Genomic DNA, 18,198 nt, shown 5'->3' with positions numbered 1-18,198 from the left:
AAATATTGCCTTTGTTCAGTTCTCTCTCTCCCATACTACATTACTGTGTCTCTATTTCCATCTTTTTCTTTCAACGTGCTATATTCAGACAGTTTCTTCAAGTCTAATATTTTATGTTCTGTTTATGTTCAACCTTCTGTATATGTCCACTGAGTTTTTATCTTAAGGGTTTTTTGTTACTAGAAGTTCTATTTAACTTGGTCATATCTGCCATTTCACATTCTTAAAGCCTCCTTTTTTTTGCTGACATTTCCAAGTTTGCCATGCTTTTCTTTTAAAATAGTAAACATTATTTGAAAGACCACATCTGATAAATTCAATATGAGACAGGTTTGTTTCTGCTGGTTCTATTCATGTTGTATGGTTGCTCTATCTGCTTGTTAGTAATTGCACTGGAAAATTTTTGTTATGGGGATTACCTAGACAGGCTTTGCCTTTGCTGCTTCTGGGTGCCTTAGAGCACTTCTGGTTTTGAGCACTTGACCATACAGTTAGGCTTTCTGGACTACCCTAGGTATTTTTTCTTTGAGGTAAATCTGTAAGATAGCTGGTCTGTGGCCACAACTTCACAGGAATATTTCTTTTTTCTTCTCCTGTTTTGCTTATGACCAAAGTAGCTTCTCTATAGTTCTATGACTTTACAAGGAAGGACATGGATTAAGATATGTTTCACCTTTATCCTGAAAGAGTATCAGTATTGGAAAAGGTTTCTCTACCACACCCCCTCATGAAAGAACGAGATCCTAAATATGGGCTATTGTAAATGCCTTCTGGGGCATAGGAAGCATTGGTGTTCCAGTATTCTGCTTCTTTTTCTCATTACAAACTTCCATTCAGTAACTATCTTGGGACTTTTTGCTATATTTTCATCTCTTTAATGTTTTTAAAGTGTTGTAGAGTTTTTCATGGGTTGATTAATCTGAATGCCCTGGTGTGCTTTTACTAGATCTAAGCATATATATCTCTTTAAAAATAGCCACCTCATTTAGCACAGTGATTGATATGTCTTGGTGAAAATCTTTAGATAACTTTTGTCTTGTACAGAGTTTACATGTGTGTCTGGTCGATTACAGCATCCTGGAAGTTGAAATGGACTGTAGCTACAAAGTAAATCAATTCAAACTATTACAGGGAATTAGCCTCAGGGTCTTTAGAACCAGTGTTGCACTTATAGAACATATTACTTCTTTAATAAACATTAGCAATTGATATTAGTATTATGTCTTAACTAAAAGAAATACATTGTGTGCCTCTGTGTTGTAACCAAATTACTTTGAGTGAGATATAGCAAGGGCAGATGCAGATTAAGAGACAAAGGAAAGAATTTTATAATTTCTTATAATCACAGTTTCCTGGGGCAAACACAGCACACCACAGAGGGCCACTGAAGGGTCACAAGGCAGAGGAAGTAGGGGTAACAGTGGGCAAGTCCCTTTATTGTATTTTCCGGTGGAAGGAATAAGGCAGGGTAAGTAGGGTTAGGATTGGATAATTTGAATGATTTCAGTGGGCTCTGGTTGCCTGATACCTCGCCCTGGGGCAGTTAAGGTAGATGTACAGTGGTACAGAGTATGAGAGCCACATAACCAAAGTGGTTGGGAGTGTGCATTTAATCGGCTGTACAAGAAAAAAAAAAAAAAAAGACCTCTTGCTAGGCCCTCAAAATTGAGTCAAGACAACATTTAAAAACAACTATATTATACCTTGAAGCAACTAATAGTATAGAGTCATAAGCCTAGGATATAAAGACAGATTTTAATAGGACAGAAGTGCCTAAATTTGAATTTATTTATATCACGGTGTTGAAAGATACAAAGTACCTGTCATGTTAGCTGAGATCTTAAAAACATCTTGAAAAATGTAGCATAATTTGTAACTATACTTCTTGCTTAGTGAGAGACTTCCCATGCAGAGGATGTCCTGTAAAGATTTAACATTGCATTTTCTAACATAATAGCTTTTTCTTCAGTCAGTATGCTTTGATAATTAGACACTATAAATCCACCCAAAAAGCTTTTGTCACTTGACAGATATTTTGCATCAGGCTTAAGAGAAAGGCAGTGCCACTTCTTTGTGGGTCTCATTACACTTGATTTTTCCCATAGTTCTCAGAAAAAAAAGTGATGAATAAATCAATTTGGTTTACTAGTATCTTTGTATTAAAAATTACATGTAGATTATTAAAATGATATAAACTCTGCAAGAATATAAACACATTAATATTTTATATAGTTGCTTTTTTTATTGGTAAACCTACCTGAAAATATCCAAATTTGCTCAGATTCAGGGCTTTAGGACACCTTTAAAAGTGTTCAGCAAGATTATTTACATCTTGGCTGTCTCTACACTTTATTAAGTTCAGAATTAAGTTCAGAATTCCAGTTTAAAGTGTCTAATACTTCAGTTTGCAGATTTATACAGGTACTTCCAGAAACAAAAGCAGATACCTAAAAACTCACTTTAATTTATATAAAAAAACATGTGAGTGACCACTCTTTTCTAAGCATTCTGCTAGCTGCTATTGAAACACAGAGATGAGTAAGACCAGGCCCTGCTCTTAAGAAGTTACTATATCCCATTACCCATTTTTTGTTTCTCCTTTTAGTGTTCATCATTAAGAGTTACTGCATTTTGGGGCATCTGGGTGGCTCAGTTGGTTAAGCATCCAACTGTGGCTCAGGTCATGACCTCACGGCTTGTGAGTTCAAGCCCTACTTTGGGCTCTGTGCTGACAGCTCAGAGCCTGAAGCCTGCTTCAGATTCTGCCTCTCTCACTCTCTGCCCCTACTCTGCTTGCACTCTGTCTGTCTCTCTCAAATACAAACAAACATTAAAAAAAAAATCTAAAGGGGCACCTGGGTGGCTCAGTCAGTTAAGCATCGACTCTTGATTTCAGGTCAGGTCATGATCTCACGGTTTATGAGTTCAAGCCCTGCATCAGGCTCTTTGCTGACAGCATGGAGCCTGCTTGGGATTCTCTCTCTCCCCCTATCTCTCTGCCCCTCTCCTGCTCATGCTATCTCAAAATAAATAAATAAATTTTTAAAAAATTATTTAAAAAAATTTTTAAAGTAATTGCATTTTATATTTATTTCTTTATACTTTTTATCTTCTTTCTCCCTCATGAAGGGAGAAAATATACTTTTTATCTTTACTTTCTCCCTGCATAAAGTAAGTTGTCTCTCATGTTCCCCACTATATCCCTAGACCCTAAAAGAATGTCCAGCCCTAGAAGATACTCAAAACATATTTATTGAGTGAATGAATGAAAGCTAGTTGATCTTTTTTCAATTATTTTTTCTTTTCTAGGACAAATTCCCCTTTCAATTTTGATCTTTTATGCAGAATTTTAGTTTTTGAAATGCAATTGAACTTTGTGAAACATGATAAGGTATAATGTGCCGCCACTATTCAAGAAACTAAGAAACATAAATTGCCATAATTATACCACAGCCTATAGTGAAGTTTTTTCTTATAAAGTTTTTTAAATGGTCTTCATTCTAATAATTATTATGAAAACTGTCGATGATAAAGGAATACATAGTCCAAGATGAAGGCACCAGGATTGAGTGAAATAAGTTAAAATTAGTACTGCTCATAATCAAGATCATACTTTCAGAGGATAAAATATCACACAAAATAATGTGGCTAGGATTATTTATCCAATTGTTTGAACTCATGTTTGAACTCCTGTTCTAAAATTTCAAGTACACATTGGTCATATATTACAAACTTCTGTGAAGTAAGCATGTGTATCCATAGGCACCAACACATCAGTAGTTATTGGCACATAACATTTATTGAATCAATATGCATATATAAGCATAAATATTTATGTAAACATAAAGTCCATAGCATAGTGCTGGGCACTTGTTAAGTATTATGTACAACATTTATAGGTGATTTAGTTGAATTACTGAAGTGTGATTTTTTTAAAGGAGTTTTTGCCAGCCAGTAGTATAAGACCAAAGAAGAATCCCTTCCACCTGAAATCTGAGATGCAATGCCAGCTTTATGAGCAAGCAGAATAGGTAGCTCCATATATGACTGATTTAAAGGAGTTTCCTGAGGGCATGTAAGTGGCTCAGTTGGTTAAGTGTCCAACTCTTGATTTCAGCTCAGGTCATGATGTCATGGTCATGAGAACAAGCCTCACTTTGGGCTCCACGATGGGCACAGAGTCTGCTTGGGACTGTCTTTCTCTTCCTCTGCCCCTCCCCTATTTGTACACATCTCTCTCTCTCTCTCTCTCTCTCTCTCTCTCTCTCTCTCTCTCTCTCTCTTTCTCTCAAAAAAAAAAGTTTCATGGAATGAGTCCAGTGTGTCAAAAAAATCTCAATCCTGCTGCCTGTCATCACACCACCATAACTTAATCTTTTGAATACTGGAAACTATTTGTTTTTCATATGCTTTTGTCTCATTTTTAGCTAAAATTCAAATACTATGGGAAGTAGTCCAGTGGTTTCCAATCATCAGAATCTTGAAAACAACATTGATGTGGTCCATAGAATGACCAGAAGAGCAAATTGCCCTGACCCCTCTCATTCTACCTCCTTTCCTGTATCTTCAGAATTACTGAGTCTGGCTGATCTTCCCTCCTTAATGTTTTTCAAAGATATTTGCCTTTATCTCACTCCTTAGTTCAGGCCACCCTCATCTCCTTACCTGGATTACTGCAACAGCTTTCCGATTGATTTCTGGAACCCTAAACTTGTCTTCCCTCTAATCCATTTTCCACACTATGCCAGAGATGCCTCTTATAAATGTTAATTCATTTTATTCTCCCACCCCTTCCTAACCAGTTAGGAAGAAGGTGGCTACAGAGATTTTCTCATCGGGCCCTTACAGTATTCCAATATCATTTCTATCACTTTCCACTTTATATTACTCTCTTCTACTTAAGAGAATTTTAGAGAAACCTCCATCACCTTAAGGTTCCTTTATTTTAATAAGAATAAGTTAATATTACCAGTTTTAAAAATTAAAGTTATATCCAAAGCACCTAGTCCTTTAAAAATAGCTCCTAGCTAATAAGCCAGCCAGTCAGTTCTCTCTGTGAAACTACAGGGCGTTGGTGGAGAGTGAGGGGGTGAAACTGCTTTGCCGTTATCCAGCAAGAAGATGTGCTTTTAAAAGACAATAGCAGTGAACTAGACAGACAAAAAATCCTTGCCTTCCTGGAGTTTTCATTCTAACAAAGATAGTAAACAAGAGAAATTAAGTATACAGTGTGGTAGAGAATGATAAAGGCTGAAGAGAAATGTAAAGCAGAAAAAGGGAATAGGTAGTATATATATTTTTAGAAGGGAATATAGTTTTTCTTAAGTTATTTTTTATTTTTTAATCTTATTTAAATCCAAGTTAGTTAACATATAGTGCAATAATGATTTCGGGAATAGAATTTAGTGATTCATCACTTACACCTAACACCCAATGCTCATCCCAACAAGTGCCTCCTTAATGCCCATCCACATTTAGCCCATCCCCCCACCCAGCCCTGCTCCAGCAACCCTCAATTTGTTCTCTGTATTTAAGGGTCTTTTATGGTTGGCCTCCCTTTCTTTTTTGTTTTTTGTTTTCTTCTTATTTTTCCTTCCCTCCCCCTATGTTCATCTGTTTTGTTTCTTAAATTGCACATATGAGTGAAATCATATGATATCTGTCTTTTCTGACTGATTTATTTCGCTTAGCATAATACACTGTAGTTCCATCTACATTGTTGCAAATGGCAAGATTTCATTCATTCATTTTGATCACCAAGTAATACTCTATTGTATATATATATACCACCTCTTCTTTATCCATTCATTAGTCAATGAACATTTGGGCTCTTTCCATAATTTGGCTATTGTTGATAGTGCTGCTATAAACATTGAGGTGCATGTGCCCCTTCGAATCAGCATTTTGTATCCTTTGGATAAATACCTAGTAGTGCAATTGCTGGATCATAAGGTAGTTCTATTTTTAATTTTTTGGGAACCTCCATACCGTTCTCCACAGTGGCTGCACCAGTTTGCATTCCCACCAGCAGTACAAAAGTGTTTTCCTTTCTCCACATTCTCGCTAACATTTGTTGTTGCCTGAGTTGTTAACTTTAGCCATTCTCATAGGTGTGAGGTGATATCTCATTGTGGTTTTGATTTGTATTTCCCTGATGATGAGTGATGCTCAGCATCTTTTCATGTGTCTGTTAGCTGTCTGGATGTCTTCTTTGGAAATGTGTCTGTTCATGTCTTCTGCCCATTTCTTCACTGGATTATTTGGTTTGGGGGTGTTTATTTTGATAACTTATTTATACATTTTGGATACTAATCCTTTATCTGATGTGTCATTTGGAGATATCTTCTCCCATCCATCAGTTGCCATGTAGTTTAGAAAGAGTCAGCAGGGATAATCATTTTGAACTCTGCTGATGCTTTCTCTTCTTCCTTTTGCCAGACAAGCCCTGGTTATCTCCAGTCCGTTGTCCTTTCTGTACCTTCACCCATTCAACTTAAGGTGGCTGGAGGAAAACACACAGCCATGCTGGTGATCTCACTCTAAATTCATCATCAGGCACCTGGGTGGCCCAGTCAGTTAAGCATCCGATTCTTGATTTTGGCTCAGGTCATGATCTCACCATTCGTGGGTTCCAGCCCCACATCAGGCTCTGCATTGACAGTGCAGAACCTGCTTAGGATTCTCTCTCTCCCACTCTCTCTCTGCACCTCCCCTGCCTGTGCTCGCTCTCTCTCTCTCTCTCACTTTCTCAAAATAAATAAATAAATAAATAAATAAACAAACAAACAAACATTAAAGATATTAATTATGGGAGCCTGAGTGGCTCAGTTGGTTAAGCGTCCGACTTCGGCTCAGGTCTTGATCTCCCAGCTTGTGAATTGGAGCCCCGTGTCGGGCTCTGTGCTAACAGCTCAGAGCCTGGAGCCTGCTTCACATTCTGTGTCTCCCTCTCTCTCTGCCCCTCCCCTGCTCATGCTCTGTCTTAAGAATAAAGAAACATTAAAAATATATATATATATTAATTAATTCATCATCGCAAAAGGGGTCTTTAAGCTGCCAGGCAACCTCTATATATTCCACTCTTTTTGGTGACTATTTCATACCCTCATATCCTTCTTCAAATCTTTTATATCTCCTCCCCATAACCACTTTCATTTGGTAACCTCAATTCCTATTTCACTGAGAAAAAAGAAGCAATCAGAAGAGAACTTCTACTGCATTTATATTTCTCTGTGCATCTTTTCCCATACACCCTGCTGTAATGACATAAACTACCCCTGCTCCAATATAAGGTCAAATTCTTCTTTTGTCCCATAGATTTCATCGCCACTTTGCTATACTGCCTCTTTGTTGAATTTTCAACTAAAAAGTCTTTTTTGAAAACAATTTTCCATAAAAAAAAGAATACCTAATATAGCAACACTAAGTGGTTAAGTGCCCTTAAGAGAGAAACAAATAGAAATAATTCATGGAATAAGCGATTTAAAACTAAACAACCAGTCTTCTAAGGAATATTCCTACTTAAATAAAATCTTTGTTTGTAAATTTTTTAGACTTTTCACCAGTGCTGGTGCACCATGGTCGGATATGCTCAGCAGATTACATTAGGTAATCAAGAAATTACGTTAGCTTAGTCAAACAGTTTGTGTCTTGACTCCAGTTGTACCTTGAATTCAGTAAATATAACTAGGATTCTTTTCAGTTTCAAAGCTTACCCTCTTCCCTGTCCAGGCTTAAAAACTAGGTTTTGGTAAACAACCTTCCAAACCCTAAGTAAGTTAAGGCTACCAAATTTCTAATAATTTAGTGATTTTTTTTTTACCTCTTAGATAAAAGGAAAGAAAGGAAATAGAATTATTTCCTTGAAAATCACGAGAATAATACCATCACTTGACACCAAAAATGGGTAAGATTATTGTTTTTCTTATATAATATTTTTAAAAATAGCTTTTAACATCAGTTTTAATCAGTGGACAAATATTGCCCTGCCATTGGAGACACTACATTCTAGTTGGGGAGTCGGACTATAACGATCTGTACTAATGGAAGTTTACTCTGCTACCAGGTTTTTAGCAATTTGATCTCTAGTTTTAGTCAATTAATTTTTTATTTCTTTTACCATTTCTATCAATTTGAATTTATATCAAACTCAGTTTGTATGTCATTACTAAGAACTTAAATTGTTCTCAAAGCTTCTTAAGTAATGTTTCAGAATTAATGTGAACTTTCCAAATCATCCATTCAGCACATAACTGAAGGCATTGTGTTCATTTTATTTCCAGTTTACATAGAATCTTAAAAGGACTGTGTATGGTTTCCCTGAGTGATCTCCATCTTTTATACATAACTCTTAATTTGACAGCCTTTTAGATATTGAAAAATAGAAGCTTAGACCCATATATTTATCAGTGACCTTAAACAATGAACTAATGAAATACCAGTTTTTAGAGACCTCAAAAATTTTCTCCTAAACATGAGTGACGGACTTAAGATCTTAATGTAGGAGTCAGTTGCAGTATATAAAAAGCTAACACGCTAAATTCACATCCAAGTTCTGCCCCACAAATGTGTGATTATGTATAAACCAATTTTTCCAAGCCGCAATTTTATCATTGATAAGCATAAAAGCTATATTAGTTTGCTAAGGTTATTTTGGAAATAGTATAAATATCCCAGTGTCAAACTATAAAACATCAAGCAAATGTATATTATTAGATTAGAAATATTTTATACTCAGATTTTTAGTTTTTTAATTGCCTTAATATCCCTGAATTGCCAGTCCTTGACTGTCCTTGAGATATTTTCAACATCCTTTTCAATTTTTATCATGATCTTATCCTTTCAAGTTCAAATGGATATTGATTATTGTCACTACTTTTCTTTCTGCCATCCTAGTTCAGTGTAGCAGTTTTTAATAAACTTAACATAAATACATATGGAAAGAACCCTTCTTTGGATGTTCTTATTAAAGACAGGAACAAAAAAACAAACAAAAAACAGATTTTTTTCAGCCATCACCTCTCCCGCTTTTGTGACAATCTGGTCTTTGTCCCATGATTAGAGCACTGTTTTTAATAAGTTTTATTTTTTATTTTTTTTAATGTAAAACTTTGTGGTTTTTTAATTGTTTAGTTTTATTTAAATCCAAGTTTTAACATACAGTGTTATAATTTCAGGAGTAGAATTTAGTGATTCATCACTTATTTTTAATAAATGTTAAAAGCCCCATGGTCTTTGGCATTCTGGGTAGGTTGAATAGATTGAGAAAGATTACTTAGAAATAATCGTTATCGGGGCATCTGGGTGGCCCGGTTGATTGAGTGTCCGACTTCAGCTCAGGTCATGATCTCACATTTGTGGGTTCAAGTTGCACGTCGGGTTGTGTGCTGACAGCTCAGAGCCTGGAGCTTCTTTTGGATTCTTTGTCTCCCTCTCTCTTTGCCCCTCCCCTGATCATGCTCTGTCTCTCTCTGCCTCTCAAAAAATAAAATAAAACATTAAAAAAAGTAAATCAAAAATAAATAGGTTACATTTTTTACATGCTTTGAATTTTTAGATTAGTCATACTTCTTTAGATATCTTTTTAAAAAGGAATAATTATGCTTAAGTTAAATATTTCTAGGTTATATGATAATTTCTATAAAATTATAAAAATGTGGGGGCACCTGGGTGGCTCACTCAGTTAAGCGTCTGACTTCGGCTCAGGTCATGATCTCACAGCTCGTGAGTTCGAGCCCCACATCGGGCTCTGTGCTAACAGCTCAGAGCCTGGAGCCTGCTTCTGATTCTGTGTCTCCCTCTCTCTCTGCCCCTCATTCACTCATGCTCTGTCTCTCCTTCAAAAATAAATAAATGTTTAAGACTTATAAAAATGTGAGAAAGCATTATATTCTAACAAGGTTTCATTGTATATATTTATGATTTTGCATAGGAAAATTGGGCTTTTATAGGATATAGTTAACTTGTGCTTGATATTCCTGTGTCAACTGTTTAAACAACAGTTGGAAATAGAAATTACATTGGGATATACTAAGAAAAACTTTATCCATGTCTCTCACTATGTCACTAAAATTGTACTTATATGCTCAGACATGTCAAAACTAAAATGTTAACTTTCAACATAGAAACATTTTCATGAGATTTTGCATTGATTATTTCCTTTCATGAAAAGATTTTATATTTAGTAATGTTGAAAAACAGTATTTTTTTTTTAGCACATAAGGAGGCAGCACAGCATTAGAGATAAGAGCACTAAGTCAAAGTACGTAAGACCTGAATTTGAATCCCACCCAGGCCCAGTCCTTCCCACTTATCTATAAACCCCATATGTTATTATAAGGATTTATATGGTAACAAATATAAGATGTTCACTCCATGCCTAGCACGTAGGAAAATCTTTAGGAAGCAAACAGTGAACAGTGGGTTTAGGAAATAGCCTTTATAAATTCTAAGACATTATTGTATTCAAAGTAAGCATGATATATTTCATGAGGTGTGTATGAGAAGCTCATGTATTCCACTTTTAATTTATGAAAACATTACTAGTTTTAGAAAGCACTAAATTTTAGGCAAGATTTATATATATAAATTATATCTGTCCTGTTAGAGGATATAAATAACACTGAGGAATATATATGAAATCAAGTCAAAAATTTTTCTGCAATAGAAATGTAGCTACTAAAATATTTTCACTGACATATCTCACCTATTGGTTATAACAGAGAATTATATGGACACCATAATAAATTTATAATTTTTGAAATAGAAAATTAAAATTTATGCTTATTCCAGTGGAAAAAAAAATGTTACGAATGTGATGATCTTTACTGGACATATTTGCAGTAGCATCAATATTGGGCATTTAGCAAATTGATGTATGCTATGTTGTACCATTAGGGTACAAGGCTAACTTCTAGAAAGTATTTCTGTATCTTTGGGAAAAGATTCATTTGCTCTCCTTAGAAATGGTTTTGTTTTCAGAATGATTCAGTGATACAATCTAAGTCTTCAACCTACTAGGTCTTTTATAAATTCCAAAATAAACTACAGAGCAGTACTTAAAAAGCAGATAGCTCATTTGATGAATTTGACTCTCCCTATATAAGAGTTTCTCTGTACATGCTGTGACTTTATACATTCTACCATTCATACAAGAAGTGTTTAGCACTAGGTATCCAAAATGAACTCTTTCACATTAGGTCCAGCATCCTGCTTCCCAGTGTGCATTAAGCATCAAAGCTTTCTCTCTGAAAATAGGCCCCTTAAAAATTAGTGCTAGTCTGGACTCATCAAATCAAAAATACTTGGCTGTTTGCATCTGTCCTCTCTACTTTATAACAAATTCTTATAAATCGGCTGTCTTCTTGTTTATTATGTATCCACCTATTTACTACAGTTGCAAAAATATTAGAGAAAACCAAATATCAGCATAGCCACAAAACCTTAAGGACGTTAGAGTCCTCTTTGGACTAACTGTGCTGCCTTTGGCAACCTTTGTTCCTTCTGATGACCGTTAAATATGATTATCAGGTAGCTATGATTTCTTAAGATCTTACCCATAAGTAAGTATAGTCATAATTAAATATAACACAAAATAATTAAATAATTTTCCCACAGAAGGAAGTTTTTCATCTTAGTCTCAAAAAGCTGGTATGGGGTGTCTGCATGGCTCAGTCAGTTAAGTGTCCAGGTCTTGATTTCTGCTCAGGTCATGGTCTCACAATTTGTGGGTTCATGCCCCACATCGGGCTGTGTGATGACAGTGCAGAGCCTACTTAGGATTCTCTGTCTCCTTCTCTCTCTGTCCCTCCCCCACTCACTATCTCTCTAAAAAATAAATAAATGAAGAAACATTTTTTTAAAACCTAGTATAAAAGCTTTTTAAAAATCTGAACTCCTCTGTGGTTTCTTTCAGTTTGAAGTTTCCTTTTATTTATAAAATTTCATTAATTCATCTATAATTATTCCTTCTTAATTACTCTTTTATCTTGAAATATATATAACATGGAATTTTGAGCTTCCAAGAGAAAATAATTTTAATAGTTATTATTATTGTATAACATTTGTAACTGCCATATATCTGTAGTAATCTTACTTGGATGGGACCCTGTTAGTTTTACAGATTAAATCAAAAACTTCTATAGGAAAAAAAATGAGATTTGCCCTATGAGGTATCAAAGTATGTAAAGCTGTATGGTAGTATTGGCATAGGGATAGATAATTTGAACAGAATACAGAAAAATAGAAACCATGTAAAATTAGAAATTTTGTTCATGAGAATATGCCATTTCAAATCAACGGTGAAAAGATGCTGTTGGAAAAATTTTAAATCATTTAGAATATTCCATATATAAGGTAAATTCCAGGTAGATTAACAAGCTAAGTAAAAAAGAAAGTATTGGAAGAAATAAGATTATTTTTAGTATCTTGGAATGGAAAAGTCTTTGTAATAAAAACACAAAACCCAGAATGCAAACAAGGAAAATATTGATTAACTGATTTAACCATAAAAATTAAAATTCTGTATGAAGAAAGGTACTAAACAAAGATAAAAGACAAATGACAAAAAATAAAATAAGGGATTAGTAGGCAAAATCCATCAAGAATTCCATAATTATGAAAAATATTAAGCTAATAGATGGAAAAGTATGTGAACTAGCAGCTCACAAAAGGAGAAATACAAAGCTCCTTTAAACATAACAAATCAGGTTCAACCACAGTATTCACTGAAGAAATTCAGATTTAAACAATAATTTTATTTTACCCAGCAAATAGAGAAAAATGTAAATGACAGTTATTACACAGTGTCTGCAAACACATGAATAAACAGGAATAGATATACAGTATTGGTGGGAGTGTAAACTGGCAAATCCTTTTTATAAAGTAATGTAGCAGTATCTAACAGATTAAACTATACATATCCTTTTGAAATTCCAAGTACAGGAATCTGTCCTAAAGAAGTACTTGCATATATGTAAACATATGGTAACATATTTGTCCACCTGTCCAATCCTTCACATCTTAAATCACAGCCGTTAAGGCAGCCTCTTTCTCTCTGGTTTCTCTGTCTTCAGTTTTATTCTGCTCTATCCCATCTTTCATACTGCTGTCAGATTATTTTCCTGAAAAGCAAATATGATTCTGGCCCTGCCTACTTAAAGACTTCTCTTTTACTCTTGCCTATTAGTTTTTTATAGTCTTTTCTCCACCTTATTATCAGCAGTCTGCCTCTGTCCTTCACGTTCCTTGTGTTCCAGCCACACTGAACTCCTACCTCAATAAACAAGCATGCTCAGCCAGCCCTTTTTACAACTCCGAGTCTGCACTCCACATACTCATCATGTATTTATTGAATTTATTGTTCTTTAAGTACTGATGATACAGCAAAGCCCAAGGTCCCCCTGTTTTCTTTTGGGGTTTTTGAAGATAGCAGATTATTGATGGGAAGGTGGAATTGTTGAGTAAAAAAAATATGTATATGCTTAAAATCAAATAATCAAATAATCAAAGTATATGTAGAAAATTAAAATAAGTCAATGTGCTAATGAATGGGTGGATCCCTGAGAATAGGATCCTGTGAGAAAATAAATCTTTTTTTTTTTTTTTAACGTTTATTTATTTTTGAGACAGAGAGAGACAGAGCATGAACAGGGGAGGGGCAGAGAGAGAGGGAGACACAAAATCTGAAACAGGCACCAGGCTCTGAGCGGTCAGCAAAGAGCCCGACGTGGGGCTCGAACTCACGGACCGTGAGATCATGACCTGAGCCGAAGTCGGACACTTAACCGACCGAGCCACCCAGGCGCCCCGAGAAAATAAATCTTAAGATCTAATGACAAAAAGTATCCTGTCATTGAAAATCAGAAGAAAGATCATCAAAGCAGACAGAACAGTTAGCGCAAAGACCCCAAGGCAGGAATATACTTGGTATGTTTGAAGTAAACAAAATAGTATGAAAAATAAAGGCAATAGTGACAGATGTGGGAAATGTATTATATTAAGTAATGCCAGGCACCACAGCAAACAAACTGATATCTCAGAGACTTAACAAAGGTTTATTTCTTGCTCACATTACACATCTGAGACAGTTTTACAAGAAGGCTCTGCTGGTAGAGATTCCACCATCTTGAACATATGGTTTCCTGAGATCACTGAAACAGGGAAAGAGAAGAATGGAAGAACAGTAACTCTTAACTAAGCTCTGAAGTGATATACACACATCATTTCCTTTTACTTTTATTGGCCAAACCAGTCATAGGGACCAAATCTAACTGTGTAAGAGTCTAGGAAATGTATATGGAACAAGCGGAATGTTTGGTGAACACTGTCTCTGCTGCAGACAAGGACCTGATCTTACAGGTTAAAGAGTTTTAAGTGTGTGAGGCACCTGGGTGGCTCAGTCAATGGAGCATCTGACTTCAGCTCAGGTCACGATCTCACGGTTCATGGGTTCGAGCCTCATGTCGGGCTCTGTGCTGACAACTCAGAGCCTGGAGCCTGCTTCGGATTCTGTGTCTCTTCTCCCTGCTTCTGCCCCACCCCAGCATGCACTTGCTCGCTCGCTCGCTCTCAAAAATATTTAAAAAAAAAAAAAAAAAGAATTCTAAGTGTGAATGAAGGTCAGTGGTCAGTTATGAAAAATGTTACCTGACCAGATTTCTTTTTTTTTAAGATTACTCTGGCTACTGGGTAGAAAATGGAAATGGCTGAAAAAGCTAGAGAAAAAATTTAAGGCTATTGCAAGATTCTTGTTAAGAGATAGTGGTGGCTTTAGGGCACCTGGCTGGTTCAGTCGGTAAAGTATGCAACTCTTGATCTCAGGGTTGTGAGTTCGAGCCCCACATTGGGTGCAGAGATTACTTAAAAAGCGAGAGAGATAATGGTGGCTTAGACTAAGAAGAAAGAGAAAGGTGAATTCACTGGGAGTTTTTATTTTTTTAAGAGGTAATAGAAGGTGCTGATGGATTGGTTATGAAATATGAAGAAAAAGATAAGAATCAAGGATGATTCTAGAGGTAGCTTGTACATGCAATTTCTTTGTAGGAATGTCCTTTCCCAATTCCCGACCTGAAAAAGTTTTCTTCCTTCCAGACCCAACTCAAATGTCATTTTTTCTGTAGGACATTTCTAATTCCCCTGACAGATCAAGTCTTTCCTTTTTCTGTACTCCCATACTGGTTTTTTTCAAGTTTATTTATTTATTTTAGAGAGAGAGAGAGCAAGCACAAGTAGGGGAGGAACAGAGAGAGCGGGGAAGAGAGAGAGAATCTCAAGCAGGCTCTGTACTGTCAGCACAGAGCCCAGTGTGGGGCTCAAACCCACGAACTGTGAGATCATGACCTGAGCCGAAACCAAGAGTCAGATACTTAACCAACTGAATCACCCAGGCGTTCCCATACTGTTCTTCTTTATGACACTTCTTGAATTGTAGTATGACTGTCATTTACATGCATTTCTTCTGCAAGACCATGAGCTAACATCTTGCCTGGCCTATAGTCAGTCAATAAAATTGTATTGAATGAATGAATACACAGTATGTAATATTTTCATCAGAAAAATATTTTCTTTAGAAAATATTACATAATGTAAATAAATTCATTCTATACAATTTTATTGATATATACACATATGTATGTATACATATATATGAATATATGTGAATATATATGTGTGTGTGTATATATATATATATATATATATATATATACACACACATATACACATATATATATATAGATTACACAGTGTTTGAAGCCTAAGGAGTTTTCATCAGTCTTTAAAACATTATTCTTGGCTATATATCTGTAATGTTTGGCTGCCATAACTGCTTTTTTTTTTTAATAGAATGAGAGGCAGCTGCAGGTACTGGCAGATTACAAAATGCGTAATTACTAAAAGTAACTGAAGCATATTATAGTATAATTCAACAGAAAAAAAAAAAAAACATCTGGCACATGCTATGTTAATTTGTCATAAGAGAGTTTCAAAGAAAGCACTTGCTGCAGCTGGCAGATCCATCATTTTCCTGAAACGAATAGTACACCTTTTGTTTTTAATTCTCTCGTATAATATAGACTAGAGCCTTATGTGATTTAATCTTTAGTCATCACTAAAGGATTTCAGGCATTGAGGAAATTTCCCCTGTGCTGTATCAACTAAAATATACATGGCTTATTCTTATCTTAAAACTGCCTCAATAATAACAGAATGATCTGAGCAATTATAGTAATTGATTATAATGCCTAAGAAATTGGCCTAAATTTCAAGCTCCCATTTCATAAGGAACCATACTTCTCTTTTTTTTTATTTAAAGCATTTATGGTGTTTTCAAAGAAACTCATGCATTGTAGGGAAAACTTTGCTGTCATCCTCATAAGCATACTTTTCAGTTATTATATATGCCAGTGATACTAAGAATTGAAGCACGTTTTTAGTAGAAATTCTTCCTTTCAACATGTGCTAGGTAGGATATCCATTTCTATGACAGAAACAAACAGAAAAGGGTTAATTATTATAAAACAGGTTCTAGTGCCGACCTTTTTGAAATAATCTGTATTTCCAAATCTCTGCTGAGCATGTCGATAGGTACCTCAAACTCAATACATTTAAATATATTTCACTCCTAACCCAAGTTTTTATTTCATCCTGTATTTCCCATTCCATGACTGATAATATGTACCCATTTGCTCAAAAAAAACGCCAGAAGTCATCCTGAACTTCTTCTCCTTGCACCCCTGAATCAATTATTACTAATTCTACTTCCTAAATATCTCCTGAGTCTGTCCATTCCCCACTAATAGTTTAGGCTATCAACATTGCTCACCTGGATTACTGCTATAACCCTTAATTTACCACAGTCATGTCTCCTAACCTACTTTTTCTTGCTGTAATCAGCAGATTTTCTGATATTCAAATCCAGTCATGTGACATCTCTTCTTAAAGTACTTCAGTGCTTCCCCAGTGTATTAATAATAAAGTCTAAACTTACTGTCAAGACATAGAAGATCCTTTGCAATCTGTATTTCCTGTGTTTCCAGCTTTTCCTCTCTTACTCCCACTTCCACCTCCTAGTAACACTCTATGCCTTGCACACACTGAACTCCTTTCAGTTCCCTGAATTTATTATCCTTTCTTACTGCCTGGCCTTCACACATGGATTTGATTGTAACACTCTTCCTTTCCTTACTCTGCTTTTGTCCATCTAACTTCTGTTTCTCTTTCATACATCAGCTTAAAAGCCTACTTCCTCTGGAGAAACAGCTCTAATCCCCTAATCATCCCTACACATTCCCATAGCACTTTTTATAGCATTTACTACCTATATTATAAAGTAGGGGCTTTTCAGTATTTAGTAGTTTATAAATTTCACTATGGCAGTAACTGGATCTTGTTCCTCCTTGTCTCCCTAGCACTTAGCATAATATATGGAATGTGACAGGCATTCATTTCAGTATTTGTTGAATGAATGAACTTTATATTCCCTCTATCTTATCCTAAGTTCAGGACTTAAAATTACATGTTGTGAAGAAAATTCACGTAATACTTTGTAACTTTGAGTTCCTTATTCAAATAACTTAAAATAAGCTTCCTGTGAATGATTTTTGTACATAAAGCTCTATCTCACACTCACTTCCCTAGTAGTAATCTCCCAAATTTAATATACCATTTGGTAGCTACTTTGAAAATGTAATCACTGAATTATCTAATTTGTTTTCTTGTGAGAGCAAATATATAGTGAAAACTTTGAAAAGGCAAAATACAGTGTATTAGAAATGTTATCATTGAATGTACTGGTTAACTGATTCTGTGGGGTTACCTAAAATTTGCCTAGGCTAAAAATCACCCTGTATATTCAAGGCATTAATCTAAGCCTTGTGAATATAGCTCCTCTTTTAGAGCTTTCATTTTAATGAGGAGAGACAAATAGTCAAGAGGTAAGCCAACAAATAAGATAATTTTAGATGTTTTAAGTGGTATGAAGAAAACAGGTCAATATGATAGACAGTAACTGGGACGAGGCGGGACCTGAAAGGACTGCACAATTTTTTAAAAAGTGGTCGGAAAAGCTGGCATTTTAAACCAAGGCCTGAATTGTAGAAATAAACCAACTATACAAAAAAGCCAGGAAAGTATTCCAGGCAGAGGGAAGAATAGGAAGTACAAAGCTCCAGAATTAAGAGGAGTTGACCATGTAAATAA

At 35.4% G+C, this 18,198-nt stretch overlaps 1 protein-coding gene across 5 annotated transcripts in view; it reads left to right on the top strand.

Annotated features, from left to right (window-relative positions):
- Positions 1 to 18,198, top strand: part of SCLT1 (sodium channel and clathrin linker 1) — a 219,460-nt gene that overhangs the window by 183,796 nt on the left and 17,466 nt on the right. Inside the window, exon 19 of one of the 5 annotated variants that reach the window (XR_013555143.2) lies at positions 7,830 to 7,906. The exons of the other annotated variants lie outside the window; for them this stretch is intronic. The gene's annotated coding sequence lies outside the window, so the exon portion shown is untranslated. The remainder of the gene's footprint in view (positions 1 to 7,829; positions 7,907 to 18,198) is intronic. 5 annotated transcript variants of the gene reach the window in all.

This window comes from Panthera onca, chromosome B1, assembly GCF_046562875.1.
Source record: "Panthera onca isolate mPanOnc1 chromosome B1, mPanOnc1 haplotype 2, whole genome shotgun sequence".
Lineage (NCBI taxonomy): Eukaryota > Metazoa > Chordata > Mammalia > Carnivora > Felidae > Panthera > Panthera onca.
Note: the sequence above shows the minus strand (reverse complement) of the source record. Positions and strands in the feature narration are given on the sequence as shown.